Source organism: Erinaceus europaeus, chromosome 7, assembly GCF_950295315.1.
Source record: "Erinaceus europaeus chromosome 7, mEriEur2.1, whole genome shotgun sequence".
Taxonomy (NCBI): domain Eukaryota; kingdom Metazoa; phylum Chordata; class Mammalia; order Eulipotyphla; family Erinaceidae; genus Erinaceus; species Erinaceus europaeus.
The window spans coordinates 129266509-129289965 of NC_080168.1; positions in this window are offsets into that span (position 1 = coordinate 129266509).

Below are 23457 nucleotides of genomic sequence, written 5' to 3' on the forward strand. Positions count from 1 at the left end.
GTGCCTGAAAACTACTTGGCCCCACATAAAATACTGACCCAGCAAATCCCGAATATCCTTTGACAGCAGATTGTAGAATTCAGTAAATGCCAGCTCCCTTCTCCTCTCCAGTGGGAAAATGATCCAAAGCCTTTGCAATACTGCTTACCCCATATGTTTATTCAGTGGATGTGTATGTGGTTCCCAGGTTAGCCTCCAGGTACAAATCCAGTAGCTTTGTTTATACAGTGGAAAGGTGTGTTTTCTTGAGGCAGAGAGAGAAGCTGGTCAGTGGAAAGGACTCAGTATTGATACTGGGAGGGCACCCTGACACCCAAAACTATGAGGTCAGTCAGCTAGGATTGCTTTCTAGAGCTTATAAAATGACTTATCCTCACATTCTAGTTTGGTAGGAATTGTGATATTTTACTAAGGCTGTTTTTATTGCTTAAAGATAATGTCCCTATAATGCTACTTGTTTAGTAATGCAACTTGAGTGAAAACAAAGTCATCTTGGAAGTTAGGAGAACTCAAATATTTTTTTATCTTTTTATTAGTGATTTAAAATTATTAATAAGATTGTAAGATAATACGGGGTATGATTCCATACAGTTCCCTTATTTTATTTTCTAACTTTATTTTGTTTGATGGAACAGAGAGAAATTTAGAGGGAAAAGGGAGATAGAGAGAAACCTGCAGCCCTGCTTCACTGCTTGTGGGGCTTTCCCCCTGCAGGTGGGGACCAGGGGCTTGAATCTGGGTCCTTGAGCCCTGTAGTGTGTGCGCTTAACCAGGTGCGCCACCGCCTGGCCCCCACATCACTGTAAACAGTCTAATTGTTAGAGTAGTAAGTATCTCTTCTCTCTGTACGCATTTATTCTCCACTCCTCTAAGACCCTCTATCAGCTCCTTGGCGTGCAGTTCACTTTCAGAAATGTTCACAAAAATGTTAGGCTGATGTCAAAGACAGACTACAGGATTCCCAGTGAAATCTTAGCTACATTACTTGTTATAAGACAATGAGAAAGGTGGTTCACCTTCTGGAGCCTCCTTTGCTGGTGACTTCACATGTACAAATGGGCCTACTCCACCAGACCCCTTGTGCGGAGCCCATGCTCACAGAATCAAAAGCTCCACACAGTAGCTGGCACTTACCAGGCAATGGATAAATATTAGTGTTCTTCCTTCCACCACACACAGCATGACTATAAAAGTCATGGAAAAATACTTTGATGCAAATGCATCTAGGAAAGAAGAGATCTAAGTTTATAATGCTTGAGAGAACTCATCTATCTTCTAAGAACAGCAATAGTTAGTAAAAAAAAAAAAAAAAAGGAATGGAGACAAACATTTTGGCTGGGAAACTAGCAACCTTTGCTAGGAAAAACTGGATGTTTGTATCAGGGTTTATTCATTCTGAGTTTTACTTATCATTCTGAGTGTGAAAGGTTAGTAATAGCTATTATTAATTAAACACACATGGTTTGCTATCTGTAAAGATTTCCCTGCAAACAGAACTTATCATAGGCGTACAAGGGCTGGGAGATAGCATACTGGCTCTGCAAAAGACTTAACTACTGAGGTGCTGAGGTCCCAGATTCAATCCCCTGAACCACCATAACCCAGAGCTGCTAGGGAAGAAAAAAAAAAAAATATATATATATATATGGAAGAAAAAAACCCACAAACCACAGGAACACAGGCTTATCTACTTTCTATACCTTGTATTCACAAGTACAACTGCAAACCTTGATTTATTTTTAGCCAAGTAACTCAAACGATCTTAGGACTGGAAGCTAGAAGTCTCTCAATACTCACATTTACTGTTCAACTATCATTTCATTCAAAACTTCCACCAATCAGTATGTGTTTGTTGTCTGTACTATATCAGGCACTATAAAGAAAAGAAAGATAATAAGCAGTGCCCTCTGTCTGCAAAGAGCTTAGTGTCTGTTAGTGAAAAAGGTCAAGCTTAAGTCAGAAAAAAATTAAGAGAGTGAAATAAAAATTCTGAACATGCTACTTAAGGGAAGAGGACTTCTAGCCAGGAGAAGTAGAAAGAGAAGGAAATAAGTTACAGTGTTCACAGAGGGCAAGCCCACAAGTACGCATTTATGGGCCATTAGGAATCTAGCACTGAGTGCTATAGAGGCTGCAGAGGCAGGCACCTTACTGCATGGGATACAGGGGAGTTAGAAAGATTTGCAGGGTAGACAAGTTAGCTCTACTCCTCTATAATTTTGATACATTCTTTTCAAACAATTGCTTACTAACAGTAATTCTGTAACTTCTGATATAATTATTTCAAATGCCAACTGATTGATTCTAATTTTGTTACTAATAACAGTCTAGCCTCCTAAAGCAGAGAAACTATCACTTTTAGGAACAAAAGGCAGGCGTCTGTGAGCGCCTTGATAAACAGACAACATGAAAAAGAAATCAGGGTGTTCTGAAATTGGGTTGTTTATATGGATTTGTTAAATGTGAAATAATCTTTTTTTTTTTCTGTTTTTTTTTTTTTTTTTCCTCCAGGGTTATTGCTGGGCTCGGTGCCTGCACCATGAATCCACCACTCCTGGAGGCCTTTTTTTCCCCTTTTTGTTGCCCTAGTTGTTGCAGCCTTGTTGCGGTTATTATTGCCATTGTTGGATAGGACAGAGAGAAATGGAGAGAGGAGGGGAAGACAGAGAGAGAGAGAGGAGAGAAAGATAGACACCTGCAGGCCTGCTTCACCGCCCGTGAAGCGACTCCTCTGCAGGTGGGGAGCTGGGGGCTCGAACCGGGATCCTTACGCCGGTCCCTGCGCTCTGCGCCGTGTGCGCTTAACCCACTGCGCCACCGCCCGACTCCCGAAATAATCTATTTCTTTCCCTAGAATCAAGTTTCCAACTTTCCCATCTAAAACCACATCACTGCCCAAATTTGGCATCTAAGTTTGTTAGTTTCTTCCCGTGAGAGGCACAGCTCATTTGTATGACGATTCAAGACCTTTGCTGTCTTACAAACTGTGTATCTTGACTTTTTTCTGCACGCCATGTGCCTCTAACTCTGACTTAGGCACATGTGTCCGACTAACACAAGTGGAATCCAAGTCAGCAAAACCCAGCAGGCTCAAGCTCTATCATAACCGAGTCTAAGAGAGGGTGACCTGTTTTACCAACAGTTATTGATTACTATATTCTCATATCTTGAACAAATCACTTTGACCTTGTTTTTATTGTCTACATATTTGGATAATATTTTCTGTTTTGCAATGATCATAGACATTAGGGGCCTGCATGTTCAGCTCTCGGTAGCATACCGATAGCTAATGCAGTTCTCGTGTTCTGTTCATATAGTAGAAACAGACTTAATTTAAAGAAATCACTTATCTCCAGGGTAGAGTATTGCAGTAATAGAGTCCTACTTCAACTCTGTGTGGATTATTTTCTGTTTCTGTTTTGTGCTTAATATACATATACACATACACAGACACACACACAGACACAGACGCATACACATACATATTGGGAGGGAGAAGAATGAAGAAGAACAATCACCAAACCTTCTTTCAGTATGTGGGCCAGGCTCAAAGCCGGCTAGCCGCAAGCATGGCAAAGCAGTGCCTATCCAATTGAGTTAGTTTTCCAGTCTCCGCATTTGCCTTTTTAAAGCAGAGTCCATTTCAGCATATGGCCACAGAACCTCCTGTCAAACTCACTAAGTTCTAATGTCGCCTGCTGGCTGTGGACTGAACACTGATGTCCCTCTAGCACCTCACGCGATGATGTTAGAAGTGGGGTCATTGGTGCTGAAAGGGAACATCACATCACTTAGACTGACTTTCTTATGATCTTTATTTATTTATTGGATAGAGACAGCCAGAAATTGAGAGGAAGGGGGCATAGGGAGAGAGACAGAGAGACAACTCCAGCACTGTTTCACCACTTGTGAAGTTCCCCCCCTAAAGGTGGGGACCAGGGGCTCAAACCCAGGTCCTTACACATTTGGTAGCATGTGTGCTCACCAGGTGCACCACCCTCCCCCCTCCCCCCCGGGCCACAGATCGATTCTCTTATAAAAAGAGACTCCACAGATCTCCCTCCCCTCTCTTCCCCTGTAAAAAGACACAGCTACTTATGGATTTGGGAAGGAAATCTGCCACTACCGTGATCTTAGACTTCTTGGCCACAGTCACTGTGACGGGAAAAAAAATGTTTTATTATTTATAAGCTGCCCAGTTTGTGGTATTCTGCTAGAACATCTCAGACAGACTTCAACAGTTTTATAGGGAGAGTTCAGACAAAGGCAAAGATCACACAATAGAAAAAGCCAGAGTCTGGGGTTAGAGGATAAAGACACACCCAGGTGAAGACTGGTGTTGGTTATTTAAGATCCTTAAGTCTGCTCATGGCTTTGAAACGGGAACATCTGTCATTGAAGAAGAAAAACAGGCAGGAGCAAGAAGGAGTAGGTGTCAGGTGGATTTTCCGAGCAGCTGGCAATCAGTACAGGTCTAGACAGGTAGCAAGTCAAGGATGAGAAAGGCTGACACCAACATGTTTGTAGAAGAAGCCGTCATTTTTCAGAGTTCTTTTTGTTTTTTCTATTTGATTTGAAAGAATAATGATCCTGGGTCCATACTCCCAGAGGGATAAAGAATAGGGAAGCTATCAAGGGAGGGGACTGAATATGGAGTTCTGCGGGTGGTAACTGTGTGGAAATGTACACCTCTTATCCTATTGTCTTGTCAATATTTCCATTTCTATTAATAAAAATTTCTTAAAAAGAACTTTCTTATGTAACTGTGGATGTCTCCACGAGAGAGTAAAATAACTAATGGCCCTTCACACAAGAGAGCTGGGCTCAAATCTTGGTTCTAACCATTATTGATAATGTTAATTATGTGACCTTAGGCTAATATTTTAGGCTCTGAAGTTTCCATCTATTTACTATCAAATGAAGTGACTGTATTAGATTCATGATGCTTAACCATTTTCAGGGGGACCATTCTATCTTTTCATTTGATAAAAGGACAACTTTCCCACAAAAACACACATAAATTTACCCTCAAAATTTGATGGGGCCAGGGAGATAGCATAATGGTTATGCAAATAGACTTATGTCTGAGGTACCAAAGGTCTCAGGTTCAATCCCCAGCACCATCACAAACCAGAGTTGATCAGTGCTCTGGTAAAAAGAGAAAACAAACAACGACAAAAAAACAAAAGCAAATGAGCACTTAATTATATAACATTAAAAATTATTTCCTCTCAGTAAGTGCAGCAAACAAGTAGAAAGACCTAAACAAGACACCATCAAGTACGCAATCAAATTTTCTGGGGCTGGGTGGTGGCGCACCTGGTTGAGCACACATGTTGCAGTGCGCAAGGACCCACGTTCGAGACCCAGTCCCCATCTGCAGGGGGAAAGCTTCATGAGTGGTGAAGCAGTGCTGCAGGTCTCTCTCTCTCTCTCTCTCTCTCTGTCTGTCTCTCTCTACTACCCCCTCCCCTCTCAATTTCTGGCTCTATCAAATAAATAAAGATTAAAAATTGTAAAAAAAAAAATTCTACTTAGACCCAGATACCCTCCTCTCATACTATTCCACTTCCCTCAGTCACTCTAAGTGATTTACCCTGTCAGATAAAGTAAGGCTACAAAAGCTGTGTAAGGGTAAGAGACCAGCACACTTTAAAGATGGCCCTTTTGGTTGCTACCAGGCCATCCCAGCATCCAGGGCCCTAGTCAGGAATCCTGGGATTTCCACACAGACATGATGGGTCTAGACCTCTAACAGATCCCTCTCTCCACCATCACTGTCATCTCCATCAGGAACAACATTATAAACCCTGCTGTGGCCTCTCCAGGACCTGCCCTCACTGCAGAGCAGCCATGGTGGGGACTCCCCACTCTCTGAAGGGAGGCTGCTCAGCCTGCTCTGCCACTGCAGGAAGACGGGTCCTGACATGAGAGCAGCCTAGAATGTTCCAGCTGTGACCAGGGACTGTGAGCTCAGACTGACAGGGACTCAGAGGTCACACAGGCTCCTGTGCTGAATATGAATAGATATGGGCCCTGGGTCATGCCGATGGGGTTTACAGTTAATAGTATTTATATACTTTTCCCATATTTGGGAGCTACTCGACCCTGATCCAGCTTTCCAGTCCTTTTGTCAACTCTGATGCCATCTTCCCAGACAATATTTTTAGTCCACCTTCATGTCAGCTATCAAGGTCAGGCAGAAACAACTAAAGTCAAGGCCCTTTGGAATATACTTAAAGTAGACTTTCTAACTTCTTCCCACACAAAGTCTCTTAGTTCCATACACTCTACTCTTACCTTTAGTTTTCCATTTATTAAACAATTTGTCCTGCTTTATGTCTGACTGCTTTTCAGCCACCAAGTTGCAGATGCTACCAAGATGCCATTCTGACTTCCCTGGGCAGACGACCTCACCCATGTGTCCCAGCACCTCCCTGCCCCAGAGTCCTGCCCCACTAGGGAAAGACAGAGACAGACTGGGGTGTGGATTGACCTACCAATGTCCATATTCAGCAGAGAAGCAATTACAGAAGCCAGACCTCCCACTTTGTGCTCCCCATTTAGAATTTTGGTCTATACTTCCAGAGGGATAAAGAGTAGGGAACTTTCCAGTGGAGGGGACAGGACACAGAACTCTGGTGGTGGGAATTTATGGAATTGTACCCCGTTATCTTACAATCTTGTCAATCATTATTAAATCACTAATAAAAATGATTTCCTTCACAGAGAACAAGGATGTGCAATTCTCTCTCACTCTTTTCTTATTTACCCATATAACTGAGTCAGAAATGAACCTAAGATGTGGAAACACAAAAGAACAAAAATTTAAAAACTTCCCCAAACCAAATTTAAATGAGAAGGCCTCTACTGGAAGAGAAAAAGTTATGGAATAGTCACAATGTTTGTCATTTATGTAGTTCTACCCATTTCAACTTTTGATATTGATAGCACCAAGTGAACAAGAGCTCAGAGCAGGAATTAGGTTGTAGCAAATTGATAGTTGCTGGTTTTGGTCAAGACACATTGGGCTTCTTAGGATTTCTCCCGCTGGTTGAAGCTGCATTGTTTCCTCAAGCCCATGAATTTGGTCATCTTTGCAAAGTGTGTGTCATCATTGCCATATGCCTCAACAAGAAGATGGTTAAAATCGACATTCCAATTTTAAATTCAGAAGAATATAACTAACCTTTGGAGAAGTTCTGTGTTGCTTCCAGATGCCTGTAGTTTTCTGCCTTGTGAAAAATTGACATCTCCTCAGTTTTGAAAAAGAGCCAGGAGAATATCCTCTAGCCTGGGAAAGGTTCTTCCTATTAGTCTGTTTCCATCTTTCTCCCACAGTGATGACTTGGCCAAAGGTGCTCATGACCTCTCTCTACCTCCAATCCTTCCTCTCTTCTTCCTTCCTTCCATTTATCTACCCCACCCCACCCCTGCCCCCTTTATCTTTTTCTCTACATTTTGGTTAGCTTCCAAAATGGTGGACTCAGGATCTTAGGCTTTAAAGAAGCCTCACTACATTCATGTGACGAACTAAATCAACACTTTACACAGTGTGTGCTTAAACCCGGTGCACCACCGCCTGGCCCCCCTAAAATCAGAACTTCAGATGGATTTTTCTCTATGGAATTTATTTTATTTTCTATGGGATTATTTTAAGAGTAATTGACTTCATGTTCTACTTCTACTTCTCCCCCCTCCAGTCTTATTGAGATATACTGACATATAAGACGACACTATTTCAGATGTGCTACATAATGACTAGATATATTTATCAGATGATTGCCATGCCCATGACATTACCTAAATGGATTTCTTCTTGTGACAAGATTTTTTTTTAATTATATATTTATAAAAAGGAAACACTGACAAAACCATAGATACAGTCCAGGTCCCCTGAGATAGAGCATATGTTCACACGTGCCCATAAACCAGGGAAAAATATATACCTGAAAGCAGAACAACACAAGAGTGTGCAGGGAGGACCCCCCAACACTTCATCTGCACTATTCCAGTCTTTAGGTCCATAATTGTTCAACAATTTGTTTGGCTTTGTATGTTCACTCTCTTTTCACCAGGTTCACCAGGTTCCGAATGCCAGCAGGATGCCGACCAGACTTCCCTGGACAGACGAGCCCACCCATGTGACAAGTATTTTTAAGCTCTAGTCTCTTACCAACTTTCAAATATGACTAAAGGCTCACCAGCTGTAGCCACCATGCTGTACATTGTGTCAGCAGAACTGTTCTTAGTCACTTTTCATTAGTGACTTCATAGTGCTTTACAACGTCATGAAATTACACGAGTATGCTTTCAAACCCACATAGGATGTGTGAGTCACCACACCCTTTACCAGAGTTCTCTGTGCCCACCTCACCCTACCCTTAAACCCAGAACTCCCAGAGTTCTCACAAAGTCCAAGAGGCAGTCTGGTTACCATTTTTTTCTTTTGTCAGTTTGTCTGTTTTAGCCGCCTATATCCTACAGATGTGCAAAACCAGCCAGTTGCTATTCTTCACTTCATTTCACTCAGCATAATATACCTCACTTCCGTCAATTTTGTTTCAAATTATGTGACCTCATCTTTAAAAAAAATTTTTTTTAATTGCAGAGCAGTGTTCCATTGAATATATATTCCATTATTTCTTCATCCAGTCATCTGTCTTTGGACATTTAGGTTGCTTCCATATTGTGGCTATTGTAAATAGTACAACTATGAACACAGAGATGAAACAGTCTTTTGAATGAGTGCTTTCATGAAGGAGAAAGCTTTTAAAAATTTTTATTAGTGTTTAATAGCGGCTTACAAGATTATAAGATTACAGGGGTATAGTTCCTATAATCCCAACCCACCACCAAAGTTCTTTGTCCCTACTCCAACAGTAATCACCATAGTTCCCACAAAGTCTGAGCTAAGTTATCTACTTCTTTATTTTCTGTAGCTTCATGTTTCAATTATCTATATTCCACATCTGCGCCAAACTGTCTTTCACCTCCTTCCTTACTTATTGTAAGCATAATCACCTTGAGTTTTATCCATTTTGTCCAGAAGAATACAATATCCTTTTTAAATTGCAGAGTAGGATTTAACTGAGTATATATCCCAGGACTTATTATTTCCACTTTTTATTTGTGATTAATAGTGGGTTACAGGATTGTAAGATTCCAGTGGGGATGACAGTGTTACACACCCCATTCAACACCCAAGTTCTGTTCCCACTCTCTCACCTCTCAAGGAAAACCACCACCATAGTTCTCACAAGTATTAGAAGCAGTTTGCTTGCTTCTGTTTTTGTTTGTTTTGCAAGTTCATGCGTTCCAGTTCTCTGGATTCCAGATATGAGTGTAACTATCCAGTAGTTGTTTTTCATCTATTTAATTATTTCATAGTGCTTCTACATCTTGATTAAAAAAAAAACCTTATAAAAATTCTAATGACTTCAAAGTCTTTGGACTGGAGAAATTAATGACTTCTGCAGCAATAGGTAAAACTCCTTAGGACTGTGGGCAAGGGCTCTGATGCCTATGCAAGGTGCTGTGGAAAGCTGTGACTCATGGTGGCATGTTGGGCTTCTTCATCAAAGCAGAAAAACCAGAAGCGTTGCCAGGCACTACATCTGCAACACAGCTCCAAAATTTGGTTTGCAATAGATTTCATTTGATGAAGTAACTCTTCACTATTCCAATAATCCAGGGCCTTTCAAGTTTCCAAAAGGGTTCCACACAACAAAATCATTAAAAACATGCCCACCCATATTTGACAGAGCAATACAAAATCACGGGCACTGTTTTTGCTCAAGAGGATGGCATAACTGCAATTCCTCCACGTTCTGATTCCAAACAACAGATGGAATGTCAGTAGATCTAGAGGGTGGTATGCTATTTGGCAAAGGACCTGGTTCCATAATATTCCTTTTTTCCAAGCCCTAGTTTGGCTTGAGCATTTCAAAAAGCACCAGGCTTATGGGTGGCAACTTTTGCATAACTATGCAATTAGAAAGAGACCTCCAGACAGGAAGTGCTAGGTGAATGCAAGCTTTTGGAAAATTGTTAGTGGAATCATCTCAAAAGAAAAGCATTAACTACAAAAATCTCCTCATTGTCTCATGTATTCTCATGATAAAGATATTAAGATGATGTTTTTAGATTTCTGCCTCAGCTGCTGTGAGCCAGGCTCGCGCTGCACAGTAAGGATCTTGGCTCCCACCTCCTGAGCAGTTAGAGAAGCACACAGCAATCCAAAGAACGCCATGCTTTTCTTTCCATTTCAATTAGAAGCAGTCTAAACAGATATCAGTAAATATAACGGCAGAAATAACTTTAACCTTAATGACTTAGGATGGCAAGAGAGAGATATTGCTTCTCTGCTTTTAATTTCCAAGTTCTATATAAGATTATATCATATTTAAAATATAAATTACAAATTATAATGAAGCAGAAATTGGAAAATGAGGTTTGCAGAAAAATGATTATGTCCCATTGGGATACAAGAGCAAATATTTTCAGAAGTTAACAGTTATGTTAGCTATAAGTAACTGAGCTAGCTGTTTACATATATTCCTTTTCTATCAGTTTCCTTCCTTCCTTCCTTCCTTCCTTCCTTCCTTCCTTCCTTCCTTCCTTCCTTCCCTCCTCTTTCCTCCCTCCCTCCCTCCCTTCCTTCCTTCATCTTTTTAATAGAGCCAGAGAGGCAGAAATATAGATAAAATTAAAGAGACCACTGCAACAAAACTTCCTTCAGTGCGGTGGTAGTGATGGTGGGGGCACGCCTGAACCTGGGTTGCCCACATGGCAAAGCAGCAGACAACCAAGTGAGCTATTTATCTGACTCTATATCTGTTATCTCATTTGACTTTCAGAATCATCCAGTGAGACAGGATTGCCTCCTTCCATAGATGAGAAATTTGAAATTCAGAAAAGATAAGCAAGTTAGGGGGGTCGGGCGGTGGCGCAGTGGGTTAAGCACATGTGGCACAAAGCACAGGGACCGGCGTAAGGATCCCAGTTCGAGCCCCGGCTCCCCACCTGCAGGGGAGTCACTTCACAGGTGGTGAAGCAGGTCTGCAGGTGTCTTTTTCTCCCCCTCTCTGTCTTCCCCTCCTCTCTCCATTTCTCTCTGTCCTGTCCAACAACGACGACATCAATAACCACAACAGTGTTAAACAACAAGGTCAACAAAAGGGAAATAAATAATAAAATGTTTTAAAAAATAATATTAGTAGAGAAAACAGAAGTCCTAGCTGAAGAGTGAGTCTGGGGTACTCATGGGTAGGAGGCCTCATTTAAGGAGAGACGATTAAAGCTGTTGTTGTGAATAGCACCAGCTTACAAGCAAACCCACTTCCTTTTGCTCTCAGTCCCTGTCCCCAAAGTGGCTTCTGGTCTGAGAACTGGGAGCCACAGTGAGTGCTCACCAGGGACAGAGCCCTAGCTCATGACACAGGTCTTACCCATACTTCAGCAGAAAGGAACGAATGGGTGGCTTTCATGTTAAACAAGCTAGCAGTGGCTGAGCCATATGACAGGTTTCTTTTTCTCTGACATCTGATCACATCGCCTACTTCTCTGAACACCTTGCTTGATTCACCTCTACGTGAATCTACTACCAGCCTGGCAGTGCCTAGTAGTCAGCAGGTATGCACTGAATGCCAGCCGACTGATAAAATAATGAGGGCTTGAAAGACTCACTAAGTAACAACCAACAACTTGTTGAAAGCCTGCTGCAGAAGGTATTTCGACAAATGGGTTGCTTCCTTCCCTCCTCCACCCCTTCAGCTCCCAGCCCATCAACAGCACAGAGTCTGACAAAGGGTAGAGCCACCCTGCAATACCTGTGTGACAAAGCCCTGCTTCAGCAAGCACGTGCCCTCGCGGGGCTGACTCACGCACATCTTTTGACCCCCTGCGTCTTTGGCAACCCTTTTCTGCTGTCATTTTCTTATCTTTAGAATGCATATTTTTCCCTGCTGCCTTTGGCCATAAAACTTGTTCCTGTGATCCCTGGACACATTGATAACACTCTGTAGTGCCCTTTCTATTAATCCCTAACAACATGAAAGAAACAAGAACTATTAGGAATTGTGCTGCTATGAACATAGGAGTACACAGATCTTTTTGGTTGGGGGTTATCGTGTCCTTGGGGTATATCCCCAGGAGAGGAATTACTGGATCATATGGAAGGTCCATGTCTAGCCTTGTGAGAGTTCTCCAGACTGCTCTCCACAGAGGCTGGACCAATTTACATTCCCACCAGCAGTGCAGAAGGGTTCCTCTGTCCCCACAGCCTCTCCAGCATTTGTTGCTGCTGTCCTTTTTGATGTATGCCGTTCTCATAGGAGTGAGGTAGTATCTTAGTGTTGTCTTTATTTGCATTTCTCTGACAATCAGCGACCTGGAGCAGTTTTTTCTGTGTTTGTTAGCCTTTTGGATCTCCTCTGAAGTGAATATTTTGCTCATATCCTCTGCCCATTTTTGGATGGGGTCATTTGCTTTTTTGGTGTTAAGTTTGCTGAGCTCTTTATATATTTTGGTGATTAGTCTCTTGTCTGATGTCTGGCATGTGAAGATCTTCTCCCATTCTGTGAGGGGTCTCTCTGTTTGTGTGATAGTTTCTTTGGCTGTGCAGAAGCTTTTCAATTTGATGTAGTCCCCCAGGTTTGTTTCTGCTTTAGTCTTCCTTGCAGTTGGGTTTGTTTCATCAAAGATGTCCTTGAGGTTTAAAGAATAGGAAAGCTATCAGGGAAGGGGATGGACATGGAGGTCTGGTGGTAGGAATTGTGCGAAGTTGTACCCCTCTTATCCTATGGTTTTGTCGATGTTTCCTTTTTATAAATAAAAAAATTTTAAAAAAAGAAACAAGAGCTAAATCTCCCTTTCAACTGCAAACAACCCTCTCACTGTCCCCAACCCTTCAATAACATTACCAGATAAATACCAGACAAAGCGAATTAGCTATGGTATAGATGTTTCGATAGTCTTTCTTCTGAGTATGTATATATGTATATTTCTTTCTAGTAATATAGCTTTTGCTTCTTTCCCAACCATAAATTGGCAAGATGGCCCTTTTATTTATTTATTTATTTATTTATTTATTTATTTATTTATTTATTTATTCTGGGGAAACACCTGCTTTTCCTGCAAATGAAAAGCTACTGCTCTCACCAAATAAGCTTGAACACCCTGGAAAACTTCCCTCTGTGGTTTTGTTTGTTGCTGAAACAGGTTCTCCCACTGAATCTTCTTGTCTCTGTAGGACTGGTGAAGGGAAATGAGTACTCTTGGCATTGTTTCCCAGTTCTCAATATAGGGTTAGCTCTGTTTCCTTAACCAGTCCTGGTGTAAACTCTTGTCATATGAGAAAAATGACAACCTTGAATATCACCCTAAAAGGTAGTATTTGTCTTGGAAATGTATTCCAATAATTCCCTTCTCTCTATAAATTGTTTCTATAAAAATGCAAAAGCAATTTTGGCTGACAGAGAATGCAGTTATTTAAGTGTTAACAATATAAAACTCTCCCAGTAATCTCAACTGAGTGTCTGAGAAAGCCAGGAACCCATAACTCAGGTCCCTATTGGGAACCACTCTAATTAAAGCATAGGAAATATTATCTAAGGAACTTTACTGCAGTGCAGTTGGGAAGTCTGCCTTTAAAATTTACTGCAGTGCACTTGGCCAAAAATTGAAACATGAAAATCTGAGTAATTTTTTATTCAGACTCATATCTGATAGAATTTTAAGATGTGATTTCTTATACCCTAAATTTAATTGTGTATTAAAACTGCATACAAAACACCTTGTCATTTAGGCTCTACTTATCCAGATCAAATAGAGAATTAGGGAACTTCTGGTATATTTTATTACAACCAGCAAGGTCATGGTGTGAGAGAGGTCAACACCATGTACTGTATTCTATTTTTAGCTCATTTTCTATAATTTAATATAAGTGTGCATATGTACATGTAAATGTAGACACATTTTTTTCTTTTCTTTCCTGTATTTTAAGGGGTATTTACAACTCCCCTTCATGATAAATTTTTAAAAATATATTTATTCGTTTATTTTCCCTTTTGTTGCCCTTTTTTAATTGTTGTAGTTATTGATGTTGTTGTTGTTGGATAGGACAGAGAGAAATGGAGCGAGGAGGGGAAGACAGAAAGGGGGAGAGAAAGACAGACACCTGCAGACCTGCTTCACCGCTTGTAAAGCGACTCCCCTGCAGGTGGGGAGCTGGGGGCTCGAACGGGGATCCTTAAGCCAGTCCTTGTGCTTTGCGCCACGTGCGCTTAACCCGCTGCGCCACCGCCCGACTCCCCATGATCAGATATTATAATAGACCCAAGTGAGAAAGCCAGACTGCCCGAGTTGAATGTAGCATTTGCTGTCTGCTTGATACTACTGTAGCCTGTTTCTTCATGTGTAAATCTCAGGATCGTTGTGATTTTTTTCTTTTCTTCCTTTGCCATTAATATCACTGGGGCTCAGTGCCTACATTACTCATATGCTGCTTATGGTGGAGTTTGTTTTTTTTTTTCTTTTGATTTCTTTTTTCTGGCAGAGACAGAGGAGACACCTGTAGCACTAATTCACTACTGGAGAAACTTTCCCCCTGCAGAAGGGGATTGGGGCCTTGAACCTGGGTCCTTGTGAATATTAATGTATTCATTTTACTAGGTATGCTATTGTGACCCCAACAGTTGTGACTATTAAGATGACCCATGTAAAGCACTTAGCACAAGGCCTGTCAAAATATATTATTAATATACCTAACATATAGAGCTTTAGTTGACAAATGAATTCAGGTTAATAATAATAATTGTGTGTGTGTGTAGATATGACTTACAAGGGGGTAGACAGTAGCACAGTGGGTTAAGCACTCATAGGACAAAGAACAAGGACCCGCACAAAGATCCTGGTTCAAGTCCCTGGCTCCCCACCTGCAGGAGGGTCATTTCACAAGTGTTGAAGCAAGTCTGTAGGTGTCTATCTCCCCCCACCCCCCCGCAGATCCCCTCTCAATTTCTCTCTGTCCTATCCAATAAAAATGGAAAAATGGCCTCCAGGAGCAGCAGATTTATAGTGCCGGCACCAAGCCCAGAGAAAACCCTGGAGAGACAAAAAGAAGAAAAAGATAGAACTTAGTGATATTTCTCGTGACATATTGGGAACCTTTAAGAGCTGACAATTGAATGGTATGACCCACATGTTTTCTAGGCATTGAGTCAATCAAGTAGGGTCATTATAAAAGATTTTTCTATTTACTCAGTGTGTTCTTTTGGGCACTGGGGTCATATGTCTTGTATTTATTGTTTTTCTACGTCTTGATGGCTGGTTGAAATTAGTTCCAGATTATTGTCTGCTCCTTTGAGGGAGTGTCAGGGCACACGGTCTCTTCACAGAAATCATTACAAAGAGAAAAGCCGGAAACTGGGAAAACAAACAAACATTACAACAGCTGTAGAGATAAGCATATTGTTTTGGTTGTTCAAAGTAAGTAGTCAGATTGATTTTGAACTTTCTAGGTTCCACAACATAAAGATGAAACATGATTAATTATATAAAAGGTAGGCTCAGAGAGAGGAAGTAACCAACTTCTAGTTCAGAAGTTAAAAATACGCTATTACTGAATTCCAAAAGAAGGACACTGAAAGTGTTTTGAATAATACACTGAATAACATTTTAAAAATATTTTATAGCAAATACTATAATGAATCTAATATGGCTATGAAAACAGTATTTAATAAGAACACAAAGTATACAATGCAGCTCAATAAAAAACCATATAATAGAGTAAGTAAGTATGGTTCTAATTTTCAGTCTTTACAGAATTAAAGTATAAGTTACTGACAGGTGGGGGAGACACCATAAATCTTATGCAAAAGCCTTTCATGCCTGAGGCTTTTAAGTTCCAAGTTTAATTCTCTGCGCCACCGTAAGCCAGAACTGAGCAATAACAACAATAATAAACATCTATTTTGGACAATGTACTGACTGTCCTAGGAAATGAGAGGTAAATGTAGTTGAATTAGATTAATCCTTGCCCAAGAATTTATTATTCATAAAGTATGGAATAGAGAATAAGAACTATGATCAAGAAAACAAATAGGAACCTCAGTGGAAGATATAAAATGTTCTATATGTTTGAAGGAAAGAAGGGTTTGCTCTCCTAAACCATAAACAGAAGGATGAATATGGGATGATCTCACTCACAGGCAGAAGTTGAGAAACAAGATCAGAAGGAAAACACAGAGCAGAACTTGCACTGGAGTTGGTGTACTACACCAAAGTAAAGGACTCTGGGGTGGGGAGAGGGTCCAGGTCCTGGAACAGGATGGCAGAGGACCTAGTGGGGGCTGAATTGTTATGTGGAAAACTGAGAAATGTTATACATGTGCAAACTACTATATTTTACTGGTGACTGTAAACTATTGCCCCACCCCAAATAAAGGAAAAAAGAAAAGAAAGAAAGAAAGAAAGAAAGAAAGAAAGAAAGAAAGAAAGAAAGAAAGAAAGAAAAGAAGGGAGGAAGGGAGGAAGGGAGGAAGGAAGGAAGGAAGGGAGGAAGGGAGGAAGGGAGGAAGGGAGGAAGGGAGGAAGGGAGGAAGGAAGCTTGCTCTCCAAAGCAGTAAAGCAGAGCTCCACCTTAAGTCTTTTGGCTTAATTTTTTTGTTTGTTTTCACCTCCAGGGTTATATCTCGGGTTCAGTGCCAGCACTACAAATCCACTGGTTCTGGTGGTCTTTTTCTTCCCTTCCCTTCCCTTCCCTTCCCTTCCCTTCCCTTCCCTTCCCTTCCCTTCCCTTCCCTTCCCTTCCCTTCCCTTCCCTTCCCCTTCCCTTCCCCTTCCCTTCCCCTTCCCTTCCCCTTCCCTTCCCCTTCCCTTCCCCTTCCCTTCCCCTTCCCTTCCCCTTCCCTTCCCCTTCCCTTCCCCTTCCCTTCCCCTTCCCTTCCCCTTCCCTTCCCCTTCCCTTCCCCTTCCCTTCCCCTTCCCTTCCCCTTCCCTTCCCCTTCCCTTCCCCTTCCCTTCCCCTTCCCTTCCCCTTCCCTTCCCCTTCCCTTCCCCTTCCCTTCCCCTTCCCTTCCCCTTCCCTTCCCCTTCCCTTCCCCTTCCCTTCCCCTTCCCCTTCCCTTCCCCTTCCCTTCCCCTTCCCTTCCCCTTCCCTTCCCCTTCCCTTCCCCTTCCCTTCCCCTTCCCTTCCCCTTCCCTTCCCTTCCCTTCCCTTCCCTTCCCCTTCCCTTCCCCTTCCCTTCCCCTTCCCTTCCCTTCCCCTTCCCTTCCCCTTCCCTTCCCCTTCCCCTTCCCTTCCCCTTCCCTTCCCCTTCCCTTCCCCTTCCCTTCCCCTTCCCTTCCCCTTCCCTTCCCCTTCCCTTCCCTTCCCCTTCCCTTCCCTTCCCTTCCCTTCCCCCTTCCCTTCCCCTCCCCTCCCCTTCCCTTCCCTTCCCCTTTCCTTCCCTTCCCTTCCCCTTTCCTTCCCTTCCCCTTCCCTTCCCTTCCCTTCCCCCTTCCCTTCCCTTCCCTTCCCTTCCCCCTTCCCTTCCCTTCCCTTCCCTTCCCTTCCCCCTTCCCTTCCCTTCCCTTCCCTTCCCTTCCCCTTCCCTTCCCGTCCCTTCCTTGTCCCTGTCCCTGTCCCTGTCCCTGTCCCTGTCCCTTCCCCTTCCTTTTCTCTCTTTTTTTTTTCCATTTCATTGCATAGGACAGAGAAAAATTGAGAGGAGAGAGGAAAATAGAGAAGGGGAGAGAAAGATAGACACCTGCAGACTTGCTTCCCTGCTTGTGAAGCAACCCCACTGCAGGTGGGGAGCCGGGGCTCAAACCTGGGTCCTTGCTTTTAATGCTATGTGCATTTAACCGGGTGCACCACTGCCCAGCCCCCATGACTTTCACTCATGCTGTTTCCTGTGCCTGGAATGTTCTTCTCCCTGTTCTGGCTTCTTTCCCCCCTCTAGGCTTCTGCTTGTGTTTTAATCTCCTCCAAGACACCTTCTTTAAAGACTTGCCTTTGCAATTCCTTAGCCCTACTCTGTGTCTGTTGTTGCTGCTTCTCTTCACATCATCACGATAATTCCCAATTATCCCATGTACTGGCTATTTATTGGCTGTCTACCTACTTCTACATGTAGAATACTAGCTCTGAGACAGCAGGACTGTGTTTGTCAGTCTTCTCTACCATTTCATCCCTAGTGCCTAGATCAGTGACTGCCGTGAAGCAGTCATTCAACACGTATCTGTTTATTAACTCACAAAATAGCAAAAATAAATAAATAAATAAATAAAAATACATTTAGTTGGTAGGATTAGGACAGGTTCCATAAAAGGGCTGGATTACTCTTTTTTTAAATTTATTTTACTTTATTGTTAACTGGATACAGAGAGAAATCAAGAGAGAAGGGGAGGAGATAGGAAAGAGAGAAAGAGACCACATGCTGGGGGACAAGAGGCTTGAACCTGAGTCCTTGAGAACTGTAGCACGTACACTCAGCGGGGTGCAGCACCACCCGGCCCAAAGACAGGGTTTTCAAAACTGCTTAAGCTGCGTGGCCCGGGAGGAGCTGCTGCAGATACAATTTTAGACCCTCAAGCATGAGGCCTTGGGTTTGAGCCCTGTCAAGAGAAACGCCAGAGTGACGCTCTGGTCCCATCTGCACCCATAAATTTATAAGTGAACAAATAGTCTACCTTTATTTTTTAAAAATGCATAGCTTGTCCATGTAGGGAAAAGAGAAAGATGGTCCCAACAGAAGGAAAAGCACAAGTAAATTCTCAGAGTCCGAGGGCCAGAAAGCGTCTCTGAGAGCAGCAGAAACTATGCTTTGAGCTCGAGATGTATGCTGCACCCCTGCTTCTGCCTCCTGTTGGACATTTCCAAGTTGGCATGATCGGTGTGTGTCTGGTACCCACTGCCTGAGGCACCATGGCTGCATCCCTTCTGCTCTAAGATGCTATTTGACTAACAGTGTGTCTTACGGTCATTGGTTGTACCCTAGAAATGAGAAGATAAAGTAATTCAGTCTCACTGGAACAGACAATGTGTGTAGGCCAGCTAAGAAGGTTCTGTGGGAGAAGTTATTCTGTAGGCAGATTAACAAGCTTCAGGTGGCAAATCTTAATATTCTGAATGTATTAACAGCAGGGAGGAGGTCCTACTAAATTTACTATATTATCTACAAAAATCATTGAAAATATTTACTATTAATATTATTATTTTGTGGATCTGGTTGTCACTTATGAACGATTTTATTACTCCCTGGGAAACTTTTTTGACCTTTTAATTTCAGACAGAGAGATAGAGATGGGGGTTGACGGACACGGTAGCACCAGAGCTTCCTCCAGTGCTGTAGCACTCCCATGCGGTGCCAGGACTCAAACCTGGACTATGTGTACGCAACGGACATGTCCCTCCCAGTGAGTTCTCTTCTAGTCTCAGTCATAAAGTTTTCTACAAATGTTCTTTCCCCTTGGTCATTTACATTTAACCTCAAGACAAAAGCTTTCAGAGTGAGGGTCCAGGAGAGGACCACTTCTCTCTTCTTTGGACTATGAAGTGTTAGAAGATAAGGACCCTTCCTATCTCCAGCAACTGTCACACTACCTAGGAAGTGGACTCTTGCAAAAGGAAATTCTGGGGTCTGGATGGTGGTGCATTTGGTTGAGCACACACGTTACCATTTATAAGGACCTGGGTCCAAGCCCCTAGGCCTCACCTGCAGGGGGAAGCTTCATGAGCCGGGAAGCAGAGCTGCAGGTGTCTCTCTTCCTCTCAATCTCCCACTCCCCTCTCAATTTCTCTCTGTCATGTCAAATATAGGAAAAATAAAATAACAATATGACGAAGCAAACAAAAATGTTATACAGTGTGGGAGACAGAGACAGGGAGAGAGAGGTAGAGAGTGAGAGAAGGCAGGCCACAGCACTGTTCCACCAACATGAGGCTGCTCCTCTGTGGCGAGAGGGGCTTGAATCTGCCTGCCTGTGTCCCTGTGCCCAGGAAAGTGTGAGTGCACTGAGGACACTCTGCCCCAGACCCCCCAGTCAAAGATTCATCTTTTATCTGTAATTCTCACACAGCTCTCCCTCAGGATCCCTCCACCCTTGCACCTCCTCTCTCCTCCCCTTATCTTTGAGGAGAGACCTGTTAAGTCACTGCTTGGAGGCAGGAGAACGGCCATGTTGGCAGAGAGGAGGCAGAAGCCCTCCACTTGAGAAGCAGGACTCTTAAGTCCTGTGAAAACTGTGTGGGAGGCAGTGAGTACACAGGGAGCAGGAAGCACGCCAGTGAGGCTAGGAGAGGCTGAGGGATGAGCCTGACTCTGTCCTGACTCACTTTGACTGCGAGTCAGCAGTGAGGGAGCCAGAACAATCTATGTGCATGTTTGCAAGTGGACACAGAAATCATCCAGAATCAGGGCAGGAGCTTTGGAACCAGTGCCAGGAAGAAGCAGTCTCCATGACACTAAATGCCGGCGATATTTCAGTCTGTCCTGTGCCAGACCTTTTAGCAACATCTGACTCTTGAGGGAAAAAAAAAATGTGCTCAAATACACATAACGCTCTTACTTATACAGCTCAGGGCGGTAAGTATCTTCACTCTGCAGCTCTGTGGTCATCACCCTTCCTTCACAGCACTGTTTACTTTGTAAGAGGAAACTCTAGAGCCCTTCAGCCATGACTCCCCAGGCTCCACTTCTGGCCCCAGAACTAGGCTACCATCCAGTTTCTATCTTAGACCATTTATCCTCTCACAGAGATTAATCTCATTTAACAGTATGCCCTCAACATGCATTCATGCTTCAGCGTGTGAACTGTCCACTTTCTAAGGATGAAAAATCTTCCGTGGGGTATGGACACAGACACACCATATGGTGGATACTCACACAGACCCAGCACATGGTGGGTACTCACACAGACCCAGCACATGGTGGGTACTCACACAGACCCAGCATATGGTGGGTACTCACACAGACTCTGCACATGGTGGGTACTCACACAGAACCAGCACATGGTGGGTACTCACAGACTCTGCACATGGTGGGTACTCACACAGAACCAGCACATGGTGGGTACTCACACAGACCCAGCACATGGTGGTACTCACACAGACCCAGCACATGGTGGGTACTCACACAGACCCAGCACATGGTGGGTACTCACACAGACCCAGCACATGGTGGTACTCACACAGACCCAGCACATGGTGGGTACTCACACAGACCCAGCACATGGTGGGTACTCACACAGACCCAGCACATGGTGGGTACTCACACAGACCCAGCACATGGTGGGTCCTCACACAGACCCAGCACATGGTGGGTACTCACACAGAACCAGCACATGGTGGGTCCTCAAACAGACCCAGCACATGGTGGGTACTCACACAGACCCAGCACATGGTGGGTACTCACACAGACCCAGCACATGGTGGGTCCTCACACAGACCCAGCACATGGTGGGTACTCACACAGACCCAGCACATGGTGGGTACTCACACAGACCCAGCACATGGTGGGTACTCACACAGACCCAGCACATGGTGAGTACTCACACAGACCCAGCACATGGTGGGTACTCACACAGACCCAGCACATGGTGGGTACTCACACAGACCCAGCACATGGTGGGTACTCACACAGACCCAGCACATGGTGGGTACTCACACAGACCCAGCACACGGTGGGTACTCACAGACTCAGCACATGATGGGTACTCACACAGACCCAGCATATGGTGGGTACTCACACAGACCCAGCACATGGTGGGTACTCACACAGACCCAGCACATGATGGGTACTCACACAGACTCTGCACATGGTGGGTACTCACACAGAACCAGCACATGGTGGGTACTCACACAGAACCAGCACATGGTGGGTACTCACACAGACCCAGCACATGGTGGGTCCTCACACAGACCCAGCACATGGTGGGTACTCACACAGAACCAGCACATGGTGGGTCCTCAAACAGACCCAGCACATGGTGGGTACTCACACAGACCCAGCACATGGTGGGTACTCACACAGACCCAGCACATGGTGGGTACTCACACAGACCCAGCATATGGTGGGTACTCACACAGACTCTGCACATGGTGGGTACTCACACAGAACCAGCACATGGTGGGTACTCACAGACTCTGCACATGGTGGGTACTCACACAGAACCAGCACATGGTGGGTACTCACACAGACCCAGCACATGGTGGTACTCACACAGACCCAGCACATGGTGGGTACTCACACAGACCCAGCACATGGTGGGTACTCACACAGACCCAGCACATGGTGGTACTCACACAGACCCAGCACATGGTGGGTACTCACACAGACCCAGCACATGGTGGGTCCTCACACAGACCCAGCACATGGTGGGTACTCACACAGAACCAGCACATGGTGGGTCCTCAAACAGACCCAGCACATGGTGGGTACTCACACAGACCCAGCACATGGTGGGTACTCACACAGACCCAGCACATGGTGGGTCCTCACACAGACCCAGCACATGGTGGGTACTCACACAGAACCAGCACATGGTGGGTCCTCAAACAGACCCAGCACATGGTGGGTACTCATACAGACCCAGCACATGGTGGGTACTCACACAGACCCAGCACATGGTGGGTACTCACACAGACCCAGCACATGGTGGGTACTCACACAGACCCAGCACATGGTGGGTACTCACACAGACCCAGCACATGGTGGGTACTCACACAGACCCAGCACATGGTGGGTACTCACACAGACCCAGCACATGGTGGGTACTCACACAGACCCAGCACATGGTGGGTACTCACACAGACCCAGCACACGGTGGGTACTCACAGACTCAGCACATGATGGGTACTCACACAGACCCAGCATATGGTGGGTACTCACACAGACCCAGCACATGGTGGGTACTCACACAGACCCAGCACATGATGGGTACTCACACAGACCCAGCACATGGTGGGTACTCACACAGACCCAGCACATGGTGGGTACTCACACAGACCCAGCACATGGTGGGTACTCACACAGACCCAGCACATGATGGGTACTCACACAGACTCTGCACATGGTGGGTACTCACACAGAACCAGCACATGGTGGGTACTCACACAGACCCAGCACATGGTGGGTACTCACACAGACCCAGCACATGGTGGGTACTCACACAGAACCAGCACATGGTGGGTACTCACACAGACCCAGCACATGGTGGGTACTCACACAGAACCAGCACATGGTGGGTACTCACACAGACCCAGCACATGGTGGGTACTCACACAGACCCAGCACATGGTGGGTACTCACACAGACCCAGCACATGGTGGGTACTCACACAGACTCAGCACATGATGGGTACTCACACAGACCCAGCACATGATGGGTACTCACACAGACCCAGCACATGATGGGTACTCACACAGACTCTGCACATGGTGGGTACTCACACAGACCCAGCACATGGTGGGTA